Source organism: Balaenoptera physalus (assembly GCF_965194825.1).
Source record: "Balaenoptera physalus genome assembly, chromosome: 7".
In the NCBI taxonomy this organism is placed as follows: Eukaryota; Metazoa; Chordata; class Mammalia; order Artiodactyla; family Balaenopteridae; genus Balaenoptera; species Balaenoptera physalus.
This window is the reverse complement of record NC_138886.1, coordinates 14,988,340-15,014,791: the sequence shown is the minus strand read 5'-3', so window position 1 is coordinate 15,014,791 and position 26,452 is coordinate 14,988,340. Positions and strand designations below refer to the sequence as shown.

General features: G+C 41.0%; 1 protein-coding gene across 2 annotated transcripts in view; it reads right to left on the bottom strand.

Moving 5' to 3' along the window:
• The window catches only part of BRINP1 (BMP/retinoic acid inducible neural specific 1), a 505,846-nt gene that overhangs the window by 389,180 nt on the left and 90,214 nt on the right, over positions 1-26,452 (bottom strand). The window contains exon 1 of one of the 2 annotated variants that reach the window (XM_082470421.1): positions 9,116-9,168. The exons of the other annotated variant lie outside the window; for it this stretch is intronic. The gene's annotated coding sequence lies outside the window, so the exon portion shown is untranslated. Of the gene's footprint in view, positions 1-9,115; positions 9,169-26,452 lie in introns of those variants that run through there. 2 annotated transcript variants of the gene reach the window in all.

The following is a 26,452-nucleotide window of genomic DNA, read 5'->3' as shown; positions in this document are numbered from 1 at the left end:
TGTTCCCTGATTACATTGATGACATCCACAGAGGGAAGAAGGCAAGCAGCAGCTCATGTTTAGTCTATTACCAGGAGGCCCAGACTTGTGATTAAAAAAAAAACATACACACCAGCAACAACACAGCTACACTGAAGTGTACAATAGGGAACCAGCTTGACACTTTCCTGCCATGGCCCTACTGAGTAAAATGACAGCTACAATAAAAAGCCAAACGCCAGCTCAGCCTAAACAACCGCGTGCTCGAAGGTGCTGTCTGTCACCGCCTTTCCGCAGCTCTTCCTCCCTTGAAGAATGCGGACTGCGAGCGCCCCAGGAGGCCCCACGGAGCACAGTCTGCGGGAAATGGTGACTAGAGCTCTACAGTGACTCTAGACCCTCTTCTTGTCAGATAAAAAGGATAATGCCCTTTTCCAGGTGGTTAGATGACTTGGAAGTCTCAGATGATGCTTCTGCTTCCTCCATCCCCACCCTGCTCTTTCTTTTTTTAAAATTTACTTTATTCAAGTACAGCTGATTTACAATGTTGTGTTAATTTCTGCTGTACAGCAAAGTGATTCAGTTATACATACATATACATTCTTTTTCATATTTTTTCCATTATGGTTTATCACAGGATATTGAATATAGTACCCTGTGCTATACAGTAGGACCTTGTTGTTTATCCATTCTATATATAACTGTTTGCATCTGCTAATCCCAAACTCCCACTCCATCCCTCCCCTACCCCTTCCCCTTTGGCAACCACAAGTCTATTCTCTGTGAGTCTGTTTCTGTTTTGTAGATAAGTTCATTTGTGTCATGTTTTAGAGTCTACATATAAGAGACAAATGATATTTGTCCCTATCTTTCTCACTTACTTCACTTAGTATGATAATCTCTAGGTGCATCCATGTTGCTGCAAATGGCATTATTTCATTCTTTTGTTATGGCTGAGTAGTATTCCATTGTATATATGTATGACATCTTCTTTATCCATTCATCTGTCGGTGGACATTTAGGCTGTATCCATGTCTCGGCTATTGTGAATAGTGTTACCATGAACATAGGGGTGCATATACCTTTTCAAATTATAGTTTTGTCTGGATATATGCTCGGGACTGCGATTGCTGGATCATATGGCAACTCTATTTTTAGTTTTTTAAGGAACGTCCATACTGTTCTCCATAGTGGCTGCACCAATTTACATTCCCACCAACAGTGTAGGAGGGTTCCCTTTTCTCCACACCCGCTCCAGCATTTGTTATTTGTAGACTTTTTAATGATAGCCATTCTGACAAATGTGAAGTGGTACCTCACTGCAGTTTTAAATGCATTTCTCTAATAATTAGTGCCCATTGGCCATCTGTATATTCTCTTTGGAGAAATGTCTATTTAGGTCTTCTGCCCTTTTTTTGATTGGGTTGTTTGTTTTTTTGTTTTTTGTTATTGAGTCGTATGAGCTGTTTGTAAATTTTGGAAATTAAGCCGTTGTCAGTCACATCATTTGCAAATATTTTCTCCCAGGCCATATAGGTTGTCTTTTCATTTTGTTTATGGTCTCCTTTGCCATACAAAAGCTTTTAAATTAGATTAAGTCCCATTTGTTTATTTTTTGCTTTTATTTCTATCGCTTGGGAGACTGACCTAAGGAAACATTGGGCGATTTACCCACCCTGCTCTTTCTTGCTACTATGACCATCCCCTCTTTTGAGCAGCAGCTACAGCCCGTGGCTTGCATTGCTTCAGCAAAGGGATAGTACCTCAGAAGAAGAGAAAAGGCTTTTGAGTATCAAATGTCTAGGACCAGAAGGTACCCAAGGATGGGGCATTACATGCTGGATTTCTTACCCTTTTTTGTGCCATGTGATGCCTATAGAGACACCTTCTCAGAATAATGTTTTTATAGGCATAAACCACATTGCAAAATGATTTTACAATGTAAAATCATGACTCTCATACAAATATAAAGTGAACGTGTTTTAAAGTTTTTATTTAACTCATTAATGAATGAAGAAATCAGGAAGGTGTTACAAACTGGTTCAAAGGGGAATTCAAAGAGCAGAAACATACCTGGGCAATTAGAAATGCTAAAACAAATGTGTTAATACATGCAAAACTTGCTCATAACTGGAGTGTTTGGAAAGTGGAAAGATCAGGGAGAGAGTGGGAATCAACTGTACCTCTACAGGACAAATTTTACTTTTATGAACAAGAGTTATTTCCATTACTCTCAGTTTTTCTTAACTTTCAGAGTTGTAAAACAGCTCAAAGCAATGAAAGATGGAAACTACTATAGAATCAGATAACCAGAAGGTGCACAACAGGTTTTCTGACATTCTGTAAGAAACTAGTACTCATTTTTTGCCATTTCAAAAGTTTTTTTATAATTTTTTTCCTGGAAAATGAAATAGATACAAGCATCCAGGAAACCAATCATATAGAAACACACTCATTAGAATAGTTTAAATTTTGTGATATAGTAACACATGTGCTTCTTGAGTTAACATGATTTTGTAATGACTACTATAATTTCAGAATCACATGCATCAGCAAAATTTCTTCAAATTTTGAAATCTTCAAAGCCTATAATGTGATATGAAGATATCTATTATTTCTGTATTTTACAAAGCCACAGGTATTGTTAAAACCAATGTGATTTTTTTCTTACATTTGTAAGGGAAGGAAATGATACATTTCAGTTAGAATTCCACCAGACCCCATGTAAAGAAACTCTGAATTAGATTTTAAAAGTTTCCCCTCACTTTTAATGTTGAAATAAAAAATGATGACCCAAATCATCATTTGGGAAAGATGAAAGATGTGAAGAGGAAAGATGTGAAGTGAAACAGATTAAGTGAGTTAGACATCATTGATGTATTTGAGAAAGGTGTCCTTGGCTCTGTCTCCCCCAGGGTAACTAAGGAATTGGAGAAACCCAACACTGGTTTAGGGAATCTGAGAATAGAGAGTTAATATGCTCCTACTTCTTGGGTAGAAGTTTAGAAGTTTACAAGACCCCAGTGTTTGGGCAGACAGGACTGAGATGGTCTCCTAGAGTTTACCCAGAAGTCAAGACAATGTTTCCTGGGTGGTGGCACACATGTGTGAAGAGATAGACCACTCAGAGAGGGCTGTGGTGGAGAAGATGGGGGAATTCAGCAGTTACCTGCTAAGCTCATGCCAGGGGCCATAAAAGGAGTAGATCTTAACAGATTCCACACACAGCACACCTATCCCTATGCATATCCCCCAGAACTTAGATACAACTCCACAGAAAGGGGAGAATCTACCAAGGCATAAATACATGCCTCCCATATAGTAGAAGCATGGCTTAAATAGAAATTACTTTCAATTATAGGAGGAAAATAAAAGCCCTATAACTTGCACACCCAAGTTTGTGAACTAAATGCTACCTCTTATATATTCCACCTGAGCAAATCTCCCAAGTCTCTTTCTCTCCATCCCATGGCCACTTCGCTAACTCAGACTCTTACCCTGGTTCAAGACCCTTCACCATGTGGCTCCTCCTGATCTCCTAGCCTCACTCTCACCCCTCTCCCTGACATGCCCCCATCACTCCTCGTCACTTACAGCTTCTTTTTAAATTTTTTTACATTTTATTTACTTATTTTTTATACAGCAGGTTCTTATTAGTTACCTATTTTATACATATTAGTGTATATATGTCAATCCCAATCTCTCAGTTCATCCCACCACCACCACCCCGTCACTTATAGCTTCTGAAGCCACTCTGTTCTCTGACACTCCATGGTTTGGCCTGCACCTTATGCTCTGCCTTGAATGTCTCCTCATCTTCTTATCCATCCTTAAAACTCTTCCCTGAGGATTTGCTTTGGCCTCTCTATTCCCCAATTTCCCTCCCAACCTATTAAATCTTAGTTATCCTTCATGACCACACCCCTCTGACATAAATGACTCTTCTGTGAAGACTTCCAGAGCTCTTTCTCCCAAGGTATTTGTGATACTGTAATTTATAACAAGAAATTTGGTCTTCATCCACAGTTCCAAGGCACAGAGCTCCTAAACCCTTGGAACTTCCTAAGTGATGTTCCAGGTGATAAAGATGACTTCCGTTATGTTAAGACTTTTGGAAGGCACCTAAAGATGGGGGCTGGATGCCAGTGCAGCCAATCCAGTGATTAGAGGGTTTGAACTTTCAGTCCTACACCGGCTTGCCAGAAAACCACCAGAAGCTAGGAAGAGGTAAGGAAGGATTCCTTTGCAGGTTTCAGAGAGAGCATGGCTCTACCAATACCTTGATTTCAGACTTCTAGCCTCCAAAACTGTGAAAGGAAAAATGTCCGTCGTTTCTAGCCACCCAGTTGGTGGTCCTTTGTTATGGCAGCCCTATCAAACAAATACAGAGGCTTCCTAGAGGAAGTGACATTTGAATAAGTTCTGTATTTCCAAACAGAAACACAGGATTTATTTGCCCAACAGACGTGGACCAGAGGATTTTTTTCTTTCTGTATTTTTCCTAGTATTTATAAGTCTGCATATTTCATGTAGACATTCTGATGTCCTGCCTCCCTTAAAAGATGAAAAGAGCCATACACCACCATTAGCTGGAGGTCAATGGCGGCTGTTCCTTCAGGAGGAGCGTGTGTTCTCAGGTCACCCCACTTCCCAGAACTCTCACACCTCACGCTCCCCACTCTTTATATTTCCAGTCTGGCGTCTACGTCATCATAAATGCATGAATCAGGTCTAAGATTTTTAGCCAGAAGAGAGTTCAGACAATAAGTCTCTGCAAATCTCCCCTGGAGCCCCCATGAATGGCGCTGATTGTCACCTGTCCTCCAGAGCCCTGGCCACTTGCCTGTGTCAGTAGCAGTGGGGAGATGAAACCTATCCCACTATCTTTAATTAAATCACCATTCCAGACATTCTCTTGCTCTGCAACTTATTACCATACCCTGGATCTTTTACCCTTGCTGCTGAATTCCAATGTGATGGATCTCAAGTCCCCTACGTGTTCCGCAATTTGCTCTTTAAGTGGAAACGTTTACATTTTGATTGCCTAATATGTTTCTATCATCTTCCATCCAGCAGGATGTCAGGGCCCTCTGTACAGCACTCAGTAAAGGAAACCAGTCTAGACTGCAACCCCTTCATTAAGACAAAGCTCAGGTCAAACCCAATGCACCCAAGAAACCTTCCAGGGCTGTATAATGTGACTATCCCCACTCACCAGGGAAACCAAGTCAGAAAGACCCAGATGTGAATTTTAGCTTCACTACTTATTACCTGTTTGGGCAAATTACTTGACCTCTCTAAATTTTATCTGTAGTACAGACATAAAAATCATCTGAGACATAAGATTCTCATGGTGATTAAATGAGATAAGCATATATAAAATGCTTAGCGCAATGCCTCCCATGTAATAAGCACACTTTAAAGTTGGCTGTTGTTGTTACTCTAATAGTTATTGTTATCAGTTTCATTGATGTTTTTATTGTTGCTGTTACTATTATAGCAGTAATCCTCCATTATAATGCTCCAAATAGGGTCTAAAAATTCAATTGTGTACAATGTGGGATCCCATTATTGCAAAATTTAAGAAAAAAGTAAAAGGCTATTATGACGCAGGGGAGAATTGCCTACCATGTTATACCTGATATGACATGTAACAGCTGATATCATGTCATCATGATATGTGTATTTTTATAGGGTTTCTCTGTAGTGCATTTACTCTGGGGAAAAACTAAACTTGTTTGGCACCAGTTGGAGTCACAAGGCAGATCAGATATCACAGAAGATCCCTCCCTGGTCAGAGGGTATTTGGAGAGGCCTGGAGCTGTGCATAGAGCTGTGAGCTCTGATTTAAGCCAAAGATCATAAAGAAAGGTCAAGCTGGAGGGGGTGTACGAGGCATGGTGATAGACAGACTTCATCTGGGATGCCACCTCAGGCTGATGGAGATACAAACGGATAGGACCTCTGGATAATAATCAAGTTCACATGTACCCCCTGGGAATCTGAGTAGCCTGTGTTCTCATTAAGTTGGAAAGCCAACAAAGCAGCTTTGTTTGTTTTTGCACTTTCTCTGCAGTTACAACTTTCCACCAGAGCACTGCCATTTCTCTGTGCAAAAGACAAGGCTATATTAATACAGTGAAAAGTCTTAAATATGACCAGACCAAAATGGATACAAGGTAGTCATCTGTCTTGCCTTGTTATGAAGCATGTAATCCCCCTAAGGAACAACTTGTTTCATGTCACTCCTCTGATCAACAAGCTTCCAGAGTTCCCTGTTACTGAAAGAGCAAGGTCTAAATTCCTAGGAGGTTGCATGTTGCAAATGTGAGGAAGACAAGTGTATAAGTAAAAGAGGTGGCAGTCAGCAGAACTTGAATGTTGTGTTTGCTGTCTGTGAAAAACATCATCCAGTCAGTCACTCTGGTCAGCAACCTGGGCATCACCCTCAATTCATCTCTTTCCTTCTCCTTACACACTCATTACATCAAATAATCAATATATCAATCACTGAGATCTTTTCAGTGTAACTCCTGAATAGCTCTTGAACTTTTCCACGTTTTCTATTCCATCCATTACTACCGTTGTCCAGGCTTGAATTATAGCCTGGGCATAATTTGGTTCCCCAGGGCTTTCCCATTTCTCCCCAGATTTCCATCCTTCATATTTATTTTCAAAGTGGGAAAAACTGATGTGTTTGTGTATGCAGGGGGTAAGTGGTGAGGAAGGAGGCAGTGGCCATGAGGAAGAAGGCTTGGATGGAGAAGAGACAACTAATCATAACAGCTAACTTTATACTGAGTGATTATTGCATGCCAGGTGCTGTGCTAAATGCTTTTTTGTTCATTATCTCATTTAATTCTCCACAAGTCCCTTGAGGTAGAAAAGGGAGGCTCCAAGGATGTGATATGTTAAAAATGGCTGTACATTTTTTATTGTTCCTCCCATTGAGAAAGAGAGTCAAATTCCCTTTTCTTTGAATCCAGGCTGTCCTAATAACTTATTCAACCAGGAGAATGCAGCAGAAATGATGTTCTGGACCTTCTGAAGCTTGGTCATAAGAAGCCTTTCTTGTAATACTCTCTATCTCTTAGAGCCTTGAGAAACTGCAAAAAGTCCAACAACCTTGAGAACCTATGAGAAGATTCTATAAGAACCAACCTATGAGAAGCACAAACCATGGGGAGAGGTTGTGGAGCATGGGATTCCACGTGGAAATAGCTACAGTCTGAGGAGCACTGAGGCACAAAGCATGGGAGTGAAATAACCATCTTAGAACGGGATTCTTCAGATGATGCCACATGGATCCAAGACAAACTGCCCAGCTGAGCCCTGAATTCTTAATCCACTAAATTGTGGTCAAAATAAAATGTCTATTGGAAACCACTAAGTTTAGAGATTTTTTAAAATGCCGTAACAGGTAACCTGAACAGACAGATTAACTTTTGATCAAAGTCACACAATAGATGTTGGAACTGAGTCTCAAATCCAGGTGGTATGAACCCAGAGTCTGCTCTCTTAACCATGGAGCCCATACTGTGTCCTTAAATGGAGAATGCTGGTTAATTGAGTTGGGAAAGTCAAATGTTTCCAGAGAACAAGGCATCAGAGCCCAGAGTGAGGAAGGGAGAAGGGGAAAAGGACTCTCATTTATCAAGGAGATTCTGTGTTTAGTCACTGTGCTAGAAATACTTTTTCTGATTTAATTCTTGAAAAAAACCCTTTTAAAGCAGGCATTTTTAACACCATTTCACTAAACAAAAGATAGAAACATGTTTCAGAATAACCTGCCAAAATCCGACATCCAGGAAGTCACAGAGTTGAGTTTTAAACTCAGGTCAGGATCCAAAGCCACTGTGAGCATCGTGCTGGATGTCCTGCTAACTGAGTGAATTTCAGGACCAGGTCCCAGCGCTGGACTCCCCAGAAGGAAGACATCCGTGCCTACAAGGGCAGGCTTCCGTTCCAGGTAGGCACTGAGCATGCTAAGGTCAGAAGGGATTTATTTCACTTCTACATCAGAAGACAAAAACTTTTAATTAAAAGAAGAGAGAAAAAACTGCCAGAGACTGAGCAGGAAGTCCACGCCATCTGACAGTTTCAATTTTCACTTACAGCTTACTTTCACCGATTGATATCCTTCTCTTGCCCGCTGAAAAGAACCATTAGCTTCTATAAATCACCTTCCAAAGTCACAGGCAACTGCCACTTTAACCCTCACTTGGACAGGAATTCAGCAACAACAATGTCTGCTACGTTTTGCTGATCACTAACTAACTCAGAATCTATGCAGAGTGCTTGCATCCGTAATCCCATTTAACTCCCCAAAATCCCTGTGAGGTAGGGGCTATTAGCATCTCTCATTTAAAGAAAGTTAATCAAGTTTCTGTGTTGTAAGACTTCCCAAAACCCCTGCCATGCTGCTGTGCCTGAGAAGCTCCAAGAGGGAGTTATTATTATTGTTGTTGTCAGTATTATTAGTAGTATTATTTTCTCTCTCCACTTTATACAGAATTGACACTTTCTTGTTGTTTATTATGCTCCAGACACAATTCACTATTCTAAATGCTTTCTAAGCATCAACTCATTTAATGACCTTCACAACTTCAAGTATTTGTTGTAATTTTGTAGATGAGGATACTCAGGCATGGAGAGGTAAAGAAATCTGCCCCAGGCACACAGCTGGGAAGTGGGAGAGGCAGAATTCAAATGCAGGCAGAGGGGGTGTGCTCGTCACCAATGGATTGTGCTGAGATATCTCAAAGGCTCAGTAGTCCACGGAGCACATACAGAATCTCTGAAGTTCTTTGAGATTGTACTCTGGAAGTCTTCAGCCACTGGCTGAAGAACTGCTGTTTTAGCCCTGATTATTGGCAGCTGTGTGTGTGCTGATGCACTAGCATCCCCGACCATGGCAGAGCCTCTTGCCCCACCTCTGAGACTGGGTCCCCTGGGCTACCAAAAGCTGCCAGAACAAAACACAAATCAATGGCGGGCTGATCACCACAAAACCTCCTCTCCTGAAAGGCTGATTCAGCCAGACCTCGCCCTCCCCATGCCCACTTCCCCACCCCCCTGCTGCTGAGGTGCCAGCATGCCTCCCACGTAATCACACTACCTGGGTTAGGATACAGACATGTCGTGGCAGGCTGGCCGCAGTGAGGAAAAGGAGGTGTCTGTTCTCTGCCTCCGACATTTCCACGTTCAGCCTATGAGAGCAGAAGACAGAGATCACCAGCCGTGGCAGGATGCCGAGCATCCCAGGAAAACACCTGCCGACAATCAACAGAGGCTTCTAAGAGCTCCATTCCTGAGCCTTCTCTTTGGTGTCTTCCTCTGAATCTTTGCTCAGCTGCTACTGCTGTGTCACTGGCACCCCAGACAAGGAGTTGAATGACCTTATAAAGTAAAAGACTCTAAACTGAAAGGATCTTAGGGATTATTTCACCCTGTCTCATCATGTACACATACATACATCATGTACACTAGGAGACTGAGGTGCACAGAGTGAAAAGGGCTTCAGACCTTTCTGATTTGAGTTAGGATCCAAACTAGAATGTCCTGAGTCCCAGTTCAGTGTTCTCTCCAATAGTACAGTCATTTCTTAGATTGTTAGGGGGAGCGAATTAAGAACAATTGGTCCAGGTGTCTAATTTTATAGCTGGGAAACTGAGGTCCAGAGAGAAGGAAAGCCCTAATTCATAAACAATGATCTTGCCTTGGTTATTTGTGTTCATATACTTCCCTCCTGAGTCTGCAAGTGCCGTGAAACTAGAGTCCTTGCTGGATTCATCTTCATACCTAGGAAATGACTGGCACAGAGCAAATGCTCAATAAATCATAGTCAAATGGATGATGGATCTAAGAACAAATGAATAAATGCACAGTGGAATGAATAAATGGATGAATGAATTAATAAACAAATTCATCTAGCTTAAAGTATTGGTCCCTATTGGGAAGAGATTCCTAGGGAAGTAACACTTGAAGTTGTCATCACTCATCAGTATCAGAATTCAAGTCAGTTTCAAATGTTTTCCTAAGCATGCAGTTTGATGAAGAGAGAACAAGCAATCCACATCAGCAGGAAGAGGTGTTTGGTGGGAGGAGAAGCTTAGATCTGGTAGGGTGGGACTGCTAGACAGATAACATGCTTGCATTTCTTTTCAGGTTACTAAGTTCTCTTTAGACCCATTATCTCATTAATCCTCAAGAGGGCTCAGTGGTGTGTATATCATGCCCACTTCTCAGATGAAAAGACTGAGGGTCACTGATAGAAAAGAACCCACCCATGACCACTTGGATCCTTGGGGGAGAGTCAGGCTTGGAATCCATGCCCTCCCATTCTGCTCTCTGCCAGGTGGTATTGGAAACTGTGCTGAGGGTTAGAGGGGTCCTGAAGATACCTTTTGCACCATTAAACCAAAAACAGCTTGTGCTTTTTTCCAGAAAGAAATCTGTAAACAACTGGTGTCACCATGCTGGGCCCCCGTGGGCTAAGGAAGGATTAAACTATAGCTCCACGGACTGAGCTCATTTCTCACTCTGTCTCATTAGGAGTGGCCATCGGCACCTACAGCCGAGAGCTGGCCTGTCATCCACTCACACCTCCCACTCCCAGGTGACAGCCCCGCGGGCTGCTCCAGTCCATGTCCGATGTCAATTTCTTGGAGACAAATGGTGGGGTTTTTTCTAAGAAACTGAAATGTGCTGTTTTTTCAACAAATATTTATTGAGCACCCTGTGTATACCTCTGTGTGCTAGGTGCTTTGGGGAAGAAGAGAATGAACAGTCCTATTATATGCTAAGCATGACACTAGATATTTTATACACATTATCTTATTTATTAGTATCATTATTCTTGCTGCTGCTATTGTTGTTTTTATTTAAGGCTATCTTTAATTGAGCACTTATTCTGTACCAGAATTTTACCAGGCACTTTGCACTTCTTCTATAACGATGATGAGGATGAGGATGAGGATGATGACAATGACTGCACAGGGCTGAACAGTGCTTCTCCCCCAAAGTTCATTCCCCCTCTAGAATCTCGGAATCTTATTTGGAAATGGGTCTTTCTAGATGTAATGAAGTTAAGATGAGGTCACAGAGAATTACGGTGAGCCAAAACCCAATCCCTGGTACCCTTATAAGAAGACGGAAATTTGGACACATACACAGAGAAAAGAATGCTACATGAAGATAGAAACACAAAGGGAGAACATCATGTGAAGAAAGAGGCAGAGATTGAAGTGATGCATCTATGAACCAAAGAACACCAAACATTGCCGGTGACCACTTGAAGCTAGGAACAAACAAGGAAGAATTCTCCCCTAGAGCCTTTGAAGGCAACATGGCCATGATGACACCTTGATTTTGGACTTCTAGCCCCAGAATTGTGAGATAATCCATTTCTGTTGTTTTAAGCTAAGCAGTTTGTGGTAATTTGTTAAGCAGCCCTAGGGAAATGAATACAATGATTTTACTTGTCCTTTCTTGAGTACTTTCCACGGACAGCACTATACGAGAATTTCACATGAATTATCTCCTGTCTCATCTTGAGCATAACCCATAAGGGATCCCCTAGCCACAGTATCTGCAAGATTTTCCAACACCAGAAACCACAACCAACTGGTTTACTCCTTGAGTTTCTCAAGTGTTAACTCCCAAGGAGAGAGCCCAATTGGCCCACCTCATCTTGGATCAGAGCGTGGATCATGGGTCACCATGGAGCTAAGAATGTGTTGCTTATCATTCAAGAGTCCCCCTGGCCTGATCCAATCTTCTGTCATCTAGAGTTGGGGAAAGAACAAAGGAAAAGGTTAAGGCCAAGACATGGATGTTCAGGAGATCATCACAAAGTCTTTGGATTGTATTTTCCCACATTTCAAGAGGACCTAAGGTCAAGCAGAGAAAATATGGGCTTTATCAAGATGAGGGAGATGCTATTATCCAGTTGTGCCTTCCCTCAGCACTCTTGGCAAGTCACATAAACTCTCTAAGCTTTAGTTTCTTCATCTATAAAATGGGGATAATTGTTTCCTCACGTGAGTATGCTGAAGAGGAGACAATTAATACCAACAGTGGGAAATACAATAGATCCTCACTGCATAGCTGCTTCTCTTACTATTGTAAGGATAATGCTGTCTAGCCTATCTATTTGGATATTGTAATTATTCATCTGAAGCAGTTTGGTTAAACATTTATTAAGTGTCGACTATGTATATGAGTATCATCACACATGAAATGTCTCTGAGAATGCCCTGGACACATGTCTGAGTTCTGTCACTGGTGTTACTATGATCATCATCCTGCATCTGGTGGACCAACTCTAGAGAGCTGGGCTGATGCTGCACCAAATAATCTGAGTTAGGGATTCTTAGCAGGCAGGCAGGCAGAGCCAGAGCCCTGCAATGAAGGTAAAACAACTCTAAAGAGATAGCCAGGGGACTTCTTTCCTATATTAAACTATTGATTTTTTTTATAAACTAAGAGCACAAAAGGCCAGTGAAAACAATTGAATCCCAGAGCTGGACACCAAAAAAATCAGACGTTCTTTGTCCCTTGTTGGCCACTTTCATGAAGTGACTTCCTTTTAGAGAAAAGATGAAACTCCTTTATTTCTAGGAAGTAAGAGGAAGGCAGGGAGGAAGGGAGAGAGCAAGGGAGGGAGGGAGGGAGCAGTATGAGAAAAGGCTCTAAACTGGAGGACAGGAAACCTAATTGCTAGCTCAACTCAGCCACTGAGCAATTCCTTCCTTTCTTCCAGAGATCAGGTGGTAAAACTTGATGCTCTCTACATTTGGACAGTCTGCGACTCTGTTACGGGAGGGAGGCAGGGAGGAGAGAAAGGATGGATGAAAGAAGAGAAGACCTGTAAGAACACACAGTGAGCCTAGGAAGAAGGTTCTGGTTGGATTAACTCTTGAGCTTCATCTGGACTCCAGCTATGAGCCCAGACAATGTTCCCATCAACGACCCTTGCCCTCAGCTGGTAGTGGGGACTGAAGCTTCTTCAACTGGGGAGGGAGCGCTATTTAACAAAACTAAGCCAAAGTATGAATACGGAATTCTGGGCCTTGGAAGGGCCATGCAGGAACCTTGAGGTACCACGCTGGGCCTCGAGGAACCCTGAAATACAAGCTCCTTAGCTTCAGGGTAAAATGCTACTCCACTCTGGAGTTATGCCTTGGGTAGGTGTAGACCACTCAGAGAAAACTATGCTCCATTTCTCTTCAAGACTGACACCTCCTCCTATGACTGCAGACTGAGATTTAATGGTACTTACTGAGAGCATCATTTCGGTACTCTACGTGCACCAGCTCCCCAGCTCCTGGGGGCTGAAGATCATGGTTTCTACTTTATAGGGACTTTATGGAGATGTGCGAGGTACATCACTCCTCCAAGAACCTAGCCTAGCATTATTGAGACCAAGGACTCAGTCTCTTTTCTGCACTAAGACATTTTGCTCATTGGGGTCCCATTAATTGTTATGTGCCAGGCACCATGATGAGCTTTACAGACATTGTGTCATTTACTACTCATGACAGTCCCATGACATAAATATTATTGCCCACACATGAAAGATAGCACAAAGGTAGTCATATGTGAGGTGTCATCATGCCAACTTATCTTCTGGAGTCAGGATGAAGGTGTTCCTAGAGTCTGGGCCACTACCTTTTCCAGATACTGATGCTCACCCAGCCCTGGCTTGGGGGCCTGGAGCTCAGAGATGTTGAGGGATCTGGAACCATCTGTCAGATGTCATCACATGAGCTGGCCACACAATCCATTTGCTTTCTTCCACTTCAGGAGGAGGACTGGCTTTTAGAGAGGTAGTATTGTGGAAGGAAACGAAACATCCAGGTGGATTCAATATGTCTACCTTGGGCCTGAGCTTATACCTTATACCAGTTCTCTTTGACCAGTGTCATTGCTGTTATTCCCTCAACTATGACAATCAGCCACATGTTTGTACTGTGCAACTAAGGAGACACCTAATTTTCACTCATGATTAAATGCTGAACTCAATTCTTAACACTTCCATAAAGTCTTTCTTCAGCATGGCAATTCTCCATGGAATCTCTTCCTTCTGACCTTCTAGGACGTTCTCTCTACTTTTTAAAGAATTTATTTTAATTCTACATGTGGTCTCTGAGCCTCCTTTGAGAACAAGTTCTCATGCTCATGGCAGCAGTAACTCTCCAAGGTGCTTTTATGGCTCTTAGTTTGAGTTATTCTACATGCAGACAAAGAGGTAAGGATTGGAGTGCAGGTAGTTAATTTTTGTGGGGAAATAAACACAGGGGAAGAATGGGAAGTGAGATGGGGGGAAAGGAAGGCAGCCAATAATGTGTGAGCAGCAAGGGAGTAAACTCCCTGGGGCATTCAGGAAGCTGGTTTAGAGCAGACTTCAGAATTATCCCACCCAAGGGGCAAAAGAGCTGGGATAATTATATACTGACTCCTGCTGAGTATCATGCAGTGGGGTTGTTTCCATCCTGTTGCATATGTGGGAAAAGTAGGTTTCAACAGACAAAGATCTCAGGCAGTTGGAATCAGGCCAGGAGCACTGAAGTAGTCAGGACGACAAAAAATGGGCAGGACACCAATGGTATCTACTGTGTGCCTGCTTCTCTAGCCTATCTGTAAGGGTCGGCTATTTGATCTACAAAACGGGGGTTGCTGAGGAAGTGAAACAAGCACTCATCACACATGTAAGTTATTAGCAGAGTGGGCAGCACGTGGTAAGCATCTAAAAAATGTTGACTGTCATTTCTTTTTCAACAGATACTGGATCTCTCTCTGAGAAACCCAAGACACGTATACTTCCTAAGAGTGGGGAAACTGAGGCCCCAAAATATCCAATGACTCCTTTGGAGAAATGAGACTGCTTAGCAGTAGAATGTGTGTGATGCCCCCAAGAGTGAAATCCAAGGTCACAGAAGTTCTTAGATCAACATGCCCTCCTCTCTGCGAAGTGACCACACAGCTGTGCAAGACTGTGTCCGATAAGGATGGAGACATGGATGGGCAGTGGTTTCATCCTGGATTCTCATCACTGTCTATTTTGTTTTAATGGGGGGTAATTATTTTTCTCCTTAGCATCTCAATAAACATTATATCTTAGACAAGATGCTGGATACAAGTTGAATCTGTATAAATAACTTCCTGGGAGATTTTGAGCTCATAAGCCTCTTTGGGTCTTATCAGTTTCTCTCTTTTTCTTTTTAAGTATTATTTATTTAAATAAAATTTACATTCAATAAAATTCACCTTTTTTAGGTGTATGGTTTGATGAGTTTTGACAAACATAGAATCAATCCTATAAACACCACTGCCATCAAGGTATACAGTAGATATTTCCTTTATTCTCAGAAGTTCCCTCATGACCCTCTGTATTCCATTCCCTCCCCCAACCCCCAGTGCCAGGCAACCACTGATCTGATTTCTGTTCCTATAGTGCTGCCTTTTCCAGGATGCCAATGGAATCATAGGGTATATAGCTTTTTGTGTCTGACTTCTTTCCCTTAGCATAATGCACCTCAGATTCATTCATGTTGCTGCTCGTAACAGTAGTTTGCTTTCTTTCATCACTGAGGAACAGTCTATTCTGTGGATGTATCACAATATGTTTATCCATTCAGTAGTTGATGGACATTTGGGTTGTTTCCAGTTTGGGGTGATTATGAGTAAAGCTGCTGTAATCATTCCCATATGTGTCTTTGTGTGGTCATATGTTTTCATTTCTCTTGGATAAAAACCTAGAAGTGGGAATCACAGAGTTGTATGGGGTTATGGGCTTAACTGCATCTCCCCAAAATTCATATGGTAAAGCCTTAACCCCCAGTACTTCACGATGCAACTGTATTTGGAATAAGTCCTTTAAAGGAAAAAGGTGGACAAACTGGTTCAAGATGGCAGAGTAGAAGGACATGCTCTCACTCCCTCTTGCAAGAGCACCGGAATTACAACTAACTGCTGAACAATCATCGTCAGGAAGACACTGGAACTCACCAAAAAAAGATACCCCACATCCAAAGACAAAGGAGAAGCCACAATGAGATGGTAGGAGGGGCACAATCACTATAAAATCAAATCCCGTAACTGCTGGGTGGGTGACTCACAAACTGGAGAACACTTATACCACAGAAGTCCACCCACTGGAGTGAAGGTTCTGAGCTCCATGTCAGGCTTCCAAACCTGGGGGTCCGGCAATGGGAGGAGGAATTCCTAGAGAATCAGACTTTGAGGGCTAGCGGGATTTAATTGCAGGACTTCGACAGGACTGGGGGAAACAGAGACTCCACTCTTGGAGGGCACACACAAAGCAGTGTTCACATCGGGACCCAGGGGAAGGAGCAGAGACCCCATAGGAGAGTGAACCACACCTACTTGCTAGTGTTGGAGGGTATCCTGCAGAGGCAGGGGGCTGCCTGTGTCTCACCGTGAGGACAAGGACACTGGCAGCAGAAGTTCTGGGAAGTACACCTTGGCGAGAGTCATCCCAGAGTCTGCCATTAGCCCCAGCAAAGAGCCCAGGTTGGCTCCAGTGTTGGATTGCCTTGGGCCAAACAACCAACAGGGAGGGAACCCAGCCCCACCCATCAGCAGTCAGTCGGATTAAAGTTTTACTGAGCTCTGCCCACCAGAGCAACAGCCAGCTTTACCCAATACCAGTCCCTCCCATCAGGAAACTTGCACAAGCTTCTTAGATAGCCTCATCCACCAGAGGGTAGACAGCAGAAGCAAGAAGAACTACAATCCTGCAGCCTGGGGAACAAAAACCACATTCACATAAAGATAGACAAGATGAAAAAACAGAGGGCTATGTATTAGATGAAGGAACAAGATAAAACCCCAGAAAACAACTAAATGAAGTGGAAATAGGCAACCTTTCAGAAAATGAATTCAGAATAATGATAGTGAAGATGATCCAGGACCTTGGAAAAAGAATGGAGGCAAAGGTCAAGAAGATGCAAGAAATGTTTAACAAAGACCTAGAAGAATTACAGAACAAACAAACAGAGATGAACAATACAGTAACTGAAATAAAAAATACACTACAGGGAATGAATAGCAGAATAACTGAGGCAGACGAATGGATAAGTGACCTGGAAGACAGAATGGTGGAATTCACTGCTGTGGAACAGAATAAAAGAAAAAAGAATGAAAGTAAATGAAGACAGCCTAAGAGACCTCCGGGACAACATTAAACACAACAACATTCGCATTATAGGGGTCCCAGAAGGAGAAGAGAGAGAGAAAGGACCCAAGAAAATATGTGAAGAAATTATAGTCGAAAACTTCCCTAACATGGGAAAGGAAATAGCCACCCAAGACCAGGAAGTGCAGAGAGTCCCATACAGGATAAACCCAAGGAGAAACACACCGAGACACATAGTAATCAAACTGGCAAATATTAAAGACAAAGAAAAATTATTGAAAGCTGCAAGGGAAAAACAACAAATAACATACAAGGGAACTCCAATAAGGTTAACAGCTGATTTCTCAGCAGAAATTCTACAAGCCAGAAGGGGGTGGTATGACATATTTAAAGTGATGAAAGGGAAGAAACTACAACCAAGATTACTCTACCTGGCAAGGATCTCATTCAGATTCGATGGAGAAATCAAAAGCTTTACAGACAAGCAAAAGCTAAGAGAATTCAGCACCACCAAACCAGCTCTACAACAAATGTTAAAGGAACTTCTCTAAGTGGGAAACACAAGAGAAAAGGACCTACAAAAACAAACACAAAATAATTAAGAAAATGGTAATAGGAACATATATATCGATAAGTACCTTAAACGTGAATGGAATAAATGCTCCAACCAAAAGACACAGGCTTGCTGAATGGATACAAAAACAAGACCCATATATATGCTGTCTACAAGAGACCCACTTCAGACCAAGGGACACATACAGACTGAAAGTGCGGGGATGGAAAAAGATATTCCATGCAAATGGAAATCAAAAGAAAGCTGGAGTAGCAATACTCATATCAGATAAAATAGACTTTAAAATAAAGAATGTTATAAGAGACAAGAAAGGATACTACATAATGATCAAGGGATCAATCCAAGAAGAAGATGTAACAATTATAAATATATACACAATCAACATAGGAGCACCACAACAATACGTAAGGCAACTGCTAACAGCTCTAAAAGAGGAAACTGACACTAACACAATAATAGTGGGGGACTTTAACACCTCACTTACGCCAATGGACAGATCATCCAAACAGAAAACTAATAAGGAAACACAAGCTTTAAATGACACAAGAGACCAGATAGATTTAACTGATATTTATAGGACACTCCATCCAAAGGCAGCAGATTACACTTTCTTCTCAAGTGCACATGGAACATTCTCCAGGATAGATCACATCTTGGGTCACAAATCAAGCCTCAGTAAATTTAAGAAAATTGAAATAATAGCAAGTATCTTTTCTGACCACAATGCTATGAGATCAGAAATCAATCACAGGGAAATAAATGTAAAAAACACAAAAACATGGAGGCTAAACAATACATCACTAAATAACCAAGAGTTCACTAAAGAAATCAAAGAGGAAATCAAAAAATACCTAGAGACAAATGACAATGAAAACACGAGGATCCAAAACCTATGGGATGCAGCAAAAGCAGTTCTAAGAGGGAAGTTTATAGCAATACAATCCTACCTCAAGAAACAAGAAAAATCTCAAATAAACAATCTAAACTTATACCTAAAGGAACTACAGAAAGAAGAACAAACAAAACCCAAAGTTAGTAGAAGGAAAGAAATCATAAAGATCAGAGCAGAAATAAATGAAATAGAAACAAAGAAAACAATAGCAAAGATCAATAAAACTAAAAGCTGCTTCTTTGAGAAGATAAACAAAATTGATAAACCATTAGCCAGACTCATCAAGAAAAAAAAGGGAGAGGGCACAAATCAGTAAAATGAGAAATGAAAAAGGAGACGTTACAACAGACACCGCAGAAATACAAAGCATCCTAAGAGACTACTACAAGCAACTCTATGCCAATAAAATGGACAACCTGGAAGAAATGGACAAATTCTTAGAAAGGTATAACCTTCCAAGACTGAACCAGGAAGAAATAGAAAATATGAACAGACCAATCAGAAGTAATGAAATTGAAACTGTGATTAAAAATCTTCCAACAAACAAAAGTCCAGGACCAGATGGTTTCACAGGTGAATTCTATCAAACATTTAGAGGAGAGGTAACACCCATCCTTCTCAAACTCTTCCAAAAAATTTCAGAGGAAGGAACATTCCCAAACTCATTCTATGAGGCCACCATCACCCTGATACAAAAACCAGACAAAGATACTAAAAAAAATGAAAATTACAGACCAATATCACTCATGAATATAGATGCAAAAATCCTCAACAAAATACTAGCAAATAGAATCCAACAACACATTAAAAGGATCATACACCATGATCACGTGGGATTTATCCCAGGGATGCAAGGATTCTTCAATATACGCAAATCAATCAATGTGATAAACCATATTAACAAATTGAAGAATAAAAATCATATGATCATCTCAATACATGCAGAAAAAGCTTTTGACAAAATTCAACACCCATTTATGGTAAAAGCTCTCCAGAAAGTGGGCAAAGAGGGAACCTACCTCAACATAATAAAGGCCATATATGACAAATCCACAGCAAACATCATTCTCAATGGTGAAAAACTGAAAGCATTTCCTCTAAGATCAGGAACAAGACAAGGATGTCCACTCTCACCACTATTATGCAACATAGTTTTGGAAGTCCTAGCCACAGCAATCAGAGAAGAAAAAGAAATAAAAGGAATACAAATTGGAAAAGAAGAAGTAAAACTGTCACTGTTTGCAGATGACATGACACTATACATAGAGAATCCTAAAGATGCCATCAGAAAACTACTAGAGCTAATCAATGAATTTGGTAAAGTTGCAGGATACAAAATTAATGCACAGAAATCTCTTGCATTCCTATACACTAAGGATGAAAAATCTGAAAGAGAAATTAAGGAAACACTCCCATTTACCATTGCAACAAAAAGAATAAAACACCTAGGAATAAACCTACCTAGGGTGACAAAAGACCTGTATGCACAAAACTATAAGACACTGATGAAAGAAATTAAAGACGATACAAACAGATGGAGAGATATACCATGTTCTTAGATCGGAAGAATCAATATTGTGAAAATGACTATACTACACAAAGCAATCTACAGATTCAATGTAATCCCTATCAAATTACCAATGGCATTTTTTACAGAACTAGAACAAAAAATCTTAAAATTTGTATGGAGACACAAAAGACCCTGAATAGCCAAAGCAGTCTTGAGGGAAAAAAACGGAGCTGGAGGAATCAGACTCCCTGACTTCAGACTATACTACAAAGCTACAGTAATCAAGACAATATGGTACTGGCACAAAAACAGAAATATAGATCAACGGAACAAGATAGAAAGCCCAGAGATAAACTCATGCACCTATGGTCAACTAATCTATGACAAAGGAGGCAAGGATATACAATGGAGAAAAGACAGTCTCTTCAATAAGTGGTGCTGGGAAAACTGGACAGCTACACGTAAAAGAATGAAATTAGAAGACTCCCTAATACCATACACAAAAATAAACTCAAAATGGATTAGAGACCTAAATGTAAGACGGGACACTATAAAACTCTTAGAGGAAAACATAGGAAGAACACTCTTTGACATAAATCATAGCAAGATCTTTTCTGATCCTCCTCCTAGAGTAATGGAAATAAAAACAAAAATAAACAAATGGGACCTAATGAAACTTCAAAGCTTTTGCACAGAAAAGGAAACTACAAACAAGACGAAAAGACAACCCTCACAATAGGAGAAAATATTTGCAAAAGCATCAAGGGACAAAGGATTAATCTCCAAAATATATAAACAGCTCATGCAGCTCAATATTAAAAAAATAAACAACCCAATCCAAAAATGGACAGAAGACCTAAATAGACATTTCTCCTAAGAAGATATACAGATGGCCAAGAAGCATATGAAAAGCTGTTCAACATCACTAATTATTAGAGAAATTCAAATCAAAAGTACAATGAAGTATCACCTCACACCACTTAGAATGGGCATCATCAGAAAATCTACAAACAACAAATGCTGGACAGGGTGTGGAGAAAAGGGAACCCTCTTGCACTGTTGGTGGGAATGTAAACTGATACAGCCACTATGGAGAACAGTATGGAGGTTACTTAAAAAACTAAAAATAGAATTACCATATGACCCAGCAATCCCACTACTGGGCATACACCCACAGAAAACCATAATTCAAAAAGACACACGCACCCCAATGTTCATTGTGGCACTATTTACAATAGCCAGGACATGGAAGCAACCTAAATGCCCATCGACAGAGGAATGGATAAAGAAGATGTGGTACATATATACAATGGAATATTACTCAGCCATAAAAAGGAATGAAATTGGGTCATTTGCTGAGACGTGGATGGATCTAGTGACTGCCATACAGAGTGAAGTAAGTCAGAAAGAGAAAAACAAATATCGTATATTAACGCATATATGTGGAACCTAGAAAAATGGTACAGATGAACTGGTTTGCAGGGCAGAAATTGAGACACAGATGTAGAGAAGAAATGTATGGACACCAAGGGCGGAAAGTGGTTTGGCGTGGGGGGGGTGGTGGTGGTGTGATGCATTGGGAGATTGGGATTGACATGTATACACTGATGTATATAAAATGGATAACTAATAAGAACCTGCTGTGTAAAAAAATAAATAAAATAAAATTCAAAAAATAAAAAAAAAAGTAAAAAGGTGGTTAGGGTGCGTGGTAATCTAATCTGATCAGTGTTGTCTTAAGAAAAGGAAATTTGGATACACAAAGAGATGTCAGGGATATGTACACAAAGAGGAAAGTTCTTGTGAGGACACAGCAAGAAGGTGGCTACCTGCAAGCCAAGGAGAGAGGCCTCAGGAGAAACCAAACATACTGACACCTTATCTTGGACTTCCAGCCTCCAGAACTGTGAGCGAATAAATCTCTGTTGTTTGAATCACCCGATCTGGGGTATTTTGCTATGGCAGCCCTAGCAAACTAATACATATAATAATTGCATGTTTAACTTAATAAGAAACTGCCAAAATGTTTTCCAAAGTGGCTGTACTATTTTACATTCCCATAAACAATGGAAGAATCTCAGTTTCCCCATCTTCTCCCCATTTTAATAGTTGTGCAGTGATATTTCATTGTGGCTTTAATTTGTATTTCTTTAGTAACTCATGATGTTGAGTTTCTTTTCATTGGTTTTTTTGTTACCATATTTCTTATTTGATGAAATGTCTGTTCAATTTTTTTCCCCATTTTTAATTGGTTTATTTTCTTATTAATGCACTTTGAGAGTTCTTTAAAACCTCTAGATACAAGTCCTTTATCAGATATATCTTTGCAACTATTGTCTTTTGTCTGTGGTTCGCCTTTTCTTTTTTAATGGTGTTTTTTGAAGAGCAGCAGTCTACATAAAATCCAGCTTATGATTTATTTTCTTTTATGACTTGTGCTTCTTGTGTGCTATCCAAGAAAACTTTAGCATGCCGAAGACTTTCTGCTCTGCTCCTCCATGCCCTAATTTTCAGTGGGACAATTGCCCGTTGCTGAAGGCATGCAGTTGTTTGCTCTACCAGGGATGGGAGCAGGTAAGTCTATAAGATTGAGGGATGAAGGGGTAGAAGCTCCCTTGGCTAGTGGACCAAAGCCATGTTCTCCTACAGCATCATCAGTTAAAATGTTGAAATGCCAATAGCCTGTGCCAATTTATTCTGGCTTCCAAGCCAGGCAGCATGGGATAGAGGTACGCAATGGACCAAACTCCCTCGACCACCGACACTGGATAGAATTGTGAATGGTTGAAAGAATGAAATAAAATTTAATCTGGCAAGTACAGAGAATGGGGAACAGTATGGTGACTGAGGAGGCAAGGGCCAGCCCAGAAATCTTTGGACACATCATTACAAAGTCTGGCCTCATCCTAAAGTCACTGAAGAGCCACCAAAGAACTTCACAGAGAACATAATCTGTTGTAATTTAGAAAGATCATTCTGGTTTCAGAGTACAGAATGAATTAAAAGGGAGCAAAAGACTAGAGGGAGGGAGACCAGTTAGGAGCTGCTGGAACAATCTTCTTGTTTTTATTGACATACAGTTGATTTACAATATTATATTAGTTATAGGTGTACAACATAATGATTCAATATTTTATAGGGTATACCCCATTTAAAGTTATTACAAAATAATGGCTATATTTCCCTGCAATGTACTGCTACTATTATTGTTAAACCATCCTGGATCCTTCTTTCTTCAATGCATTTACCACAACAGCTAATTACACTACAAAGTCACAGTACCAGATCGATAATATAATAATACTAATATTTACATCGCCCCTGTCTCCCAAAGGGAGGAGCATGACTGAACAATCAACAAACAACCCATTTCTACTTCCCTGATGATCACTTTGAGACAAACAAGTGGCTCTTCCCACTTTGAAGAGTTCCAAGTTGAGCAGAAACTGCAGGAAGTGTGATATATTTGAATTTTCATCATTTATTGAGAACTTGCTATGTGCCAAGCACGTTTTCACATATTATTTCATTTAATTCTCATGGCAACCCTGTGAATTTAGATATGTTTGTCCCAAACCAGAAACTAAGAAAACTGAAGTGCAGAGATGGAGTGACTTTTGCGAGGCTATAAAGTCAGGAAATGGGGGCTTCCCTGGTGGCACAGTGGTTAAAGAATCTGCCTGCCAATGCAGGGGACACAGGTTCGAGCCCTGGTCCGGGAAGATCCCACATGCTGCGGAGCAACTAAGCCTGTGCGCCACAACTACTGAACCTGCGCTCTAGAGTCCACGTGCCACAACTACTGAGCCCACGCACCTAGAGCCCACGCTCCGCAACAAGAGAAGCCACCACAATGAGAAGCCCGCGCATCGCAACAAAGAGTAGCCCCCGCTCTCTGCAACTAGAGAAAGGCTGCACACAGCAACGAAGACCCAACGCAACCAAAAATAAATTAATTAATTTTAAAAAAATAAAATAAAAAGTCAGGAAATACAAGCAGGGATATGAACCCCATGCTCTCTTGGGTCCCCTGGTATTTTCTTCCTGCCAGTTGAAAACACCATGTTTCCCATCCATATGTCACACTAGCATAAATGAAAGTAATAACTTTCAGACACATAAAACTGAAATAACTTTAGGGAATTAGCATTCTTAACAGGTCTTGGTGTCGGGATTTTTAAAAACATCTTTATTAGAATTACTCTCCTTAGGGAAATATTGATATTTTTTAACTGATAAAGAAAATGCATGAGTATAAAGAAACGGTGACTTGTCTGAAAGCCACCAAGAACCAATCCATTAAAATTTTAAGACAAATAATTAAGAGAAATGAATTGGGTCTGGGAATTGTATTTCTTAAGTGAACAACACTATCCCCAGGATTTAACAAGGAAGAAAGTCATTTCTATCGGTATCAGTGGTTCTTAAACAGAGGAGGTGTTACAGATCTCGTTTAAAATACGACAGGCTATTTATTATAGACTGTCTCTCCCACAAAATGCCCCAAACATAAAATTTAGTATATAATTTCAAGTGTTTTAAAGAACTCCCATTACAGATGACTTCCATCTATAACCTCAGATTAAAACCTCAGACCTGAAGTATTATGCCAATATAAATATTAGTATTTAGTTTGGGTTGATTTTTACTGAAAATTCACCACACTAAGAATCAGAAGACACGGGCCCAGTTACCCACTGAATCATTTTGACCCAAACTCAGTGGCTGACAACAGTAATAGCATGTGTTTCTTACACACTGGCAGACCAACTGGGGAAGGGCCAATCTAGGCTATTTATTCCCCAAGATTCTCATTCTCTTTCTGGAACCCATGGGCTCGCCTAGGCACATGCTTCTGATGATGATGACAAAAATTCAAGACAGAAGTAGAAATACAGGAGGCATCTTAATGCCCACGCACAGAACCAATGCACTGATATTTCTGCCATGTTCCACGGGCCAAAGCAAATTTCACAGCCAAACCCAAGGTAAAGGAGTGGGGAAATATGCCATATTAGTTTTCTATGCTTTGTAACAAATTGCCACAAACCACAGCTTAGACAAAAACATATTTATTATCTCATAGTTTCTGTGGGTCAAGTGCCTGGGCACGGCTTATCTGTGTTCTCTGCAAGGCTGTAATTAAGGTGTTGGCCAAGGCTCAGTTCTTATCTGGAGGCTCAAATGGCAATAGATCTACTTCCAAGCTCTCTTAGGTAGTTGGCCCAATCCACTTCCTTGTGGCCCTAGGTCTAAGAACTTCAGCGCCTAGACGTTGCCCACAGTCCCCTGGCAAATGGACTCCTCCAACAGGGCACTTGCTTACTTCACGGCAGCTTGCTGCTTCTGTGCCAGCAATGGAGAGAGAACAAGTCTGCCGGCAAGATGGAGTCTATATGATGTAATATAACCACATAATCACATTCAAACTGTACTCGCATCCCATCACCTTTGCCATTTTCCACTGTTTAGAAACATGTCACAGGTCCTGCCCACACTTAACAGGAGGGAATTACACAAAGTTTGTGAAGCTTAGGAGGTGGGATCTTGGGGCCACTTTCCAGTGTGTCTGCTTCAATCTCTTTACTGTAAGATTCGAGGCCAAGAATCAATCCACCATCATATTTCAGAATGGCAGAAAGCAATGGAGGGCCACATTAGACAGGACAGACAGGAAGACCTCTCTGCAGAGGTGATATTTAGGCAGAGGTGTGAACAAATGAAGAAAACAGTGGTGTGAAAACAATTTTGAATTTTTTGAGTTTCTATCTAGGCAGAGATGTGAACAAATGAAGAAAACAGTGGTGCAAAAACAATTTGGAATTTCTACAGTTTGGAACAATGGAAAATATGCAAGAATTGGGAGCAGGGAATATGCTTTAAAATGGACTATTGCTCAGCCTACTCTCAAATGATGGCCCAGACACCAGGTCTTTTCTAATCTTCCAATTAAATTGGCTGCTTAAATTGCTGTGCCAGAAACCTGTCTTCCAGACAATGGGTACCAAGTGGCTAATGAGGTGAGAAGGAGATCATGAGAGTTGATGCCTGACGGAACATTTCTCTGTGATGTTCGCAGGAGCAGGGGAGGGAACATGTGAAAGATATAGGGCTTGACGGAGCCTCTAGAGAGACAGCAAGGGCTGTAGATCATGGCAGGTAATGGCTATGAAGGAAGAGGTTTTGCTCAGCCTGTGGTGGTAACTGAGTTGCAGGCCGAGGCACCAGGTTAATTGACTGAACCAGAGGATCTGATGACTGCTAAACTGAAGAAGCGATTCTGAGAAAAAGCCAGAGCACTCAGACAGACCCACATGATCCTACGTAATCCATATA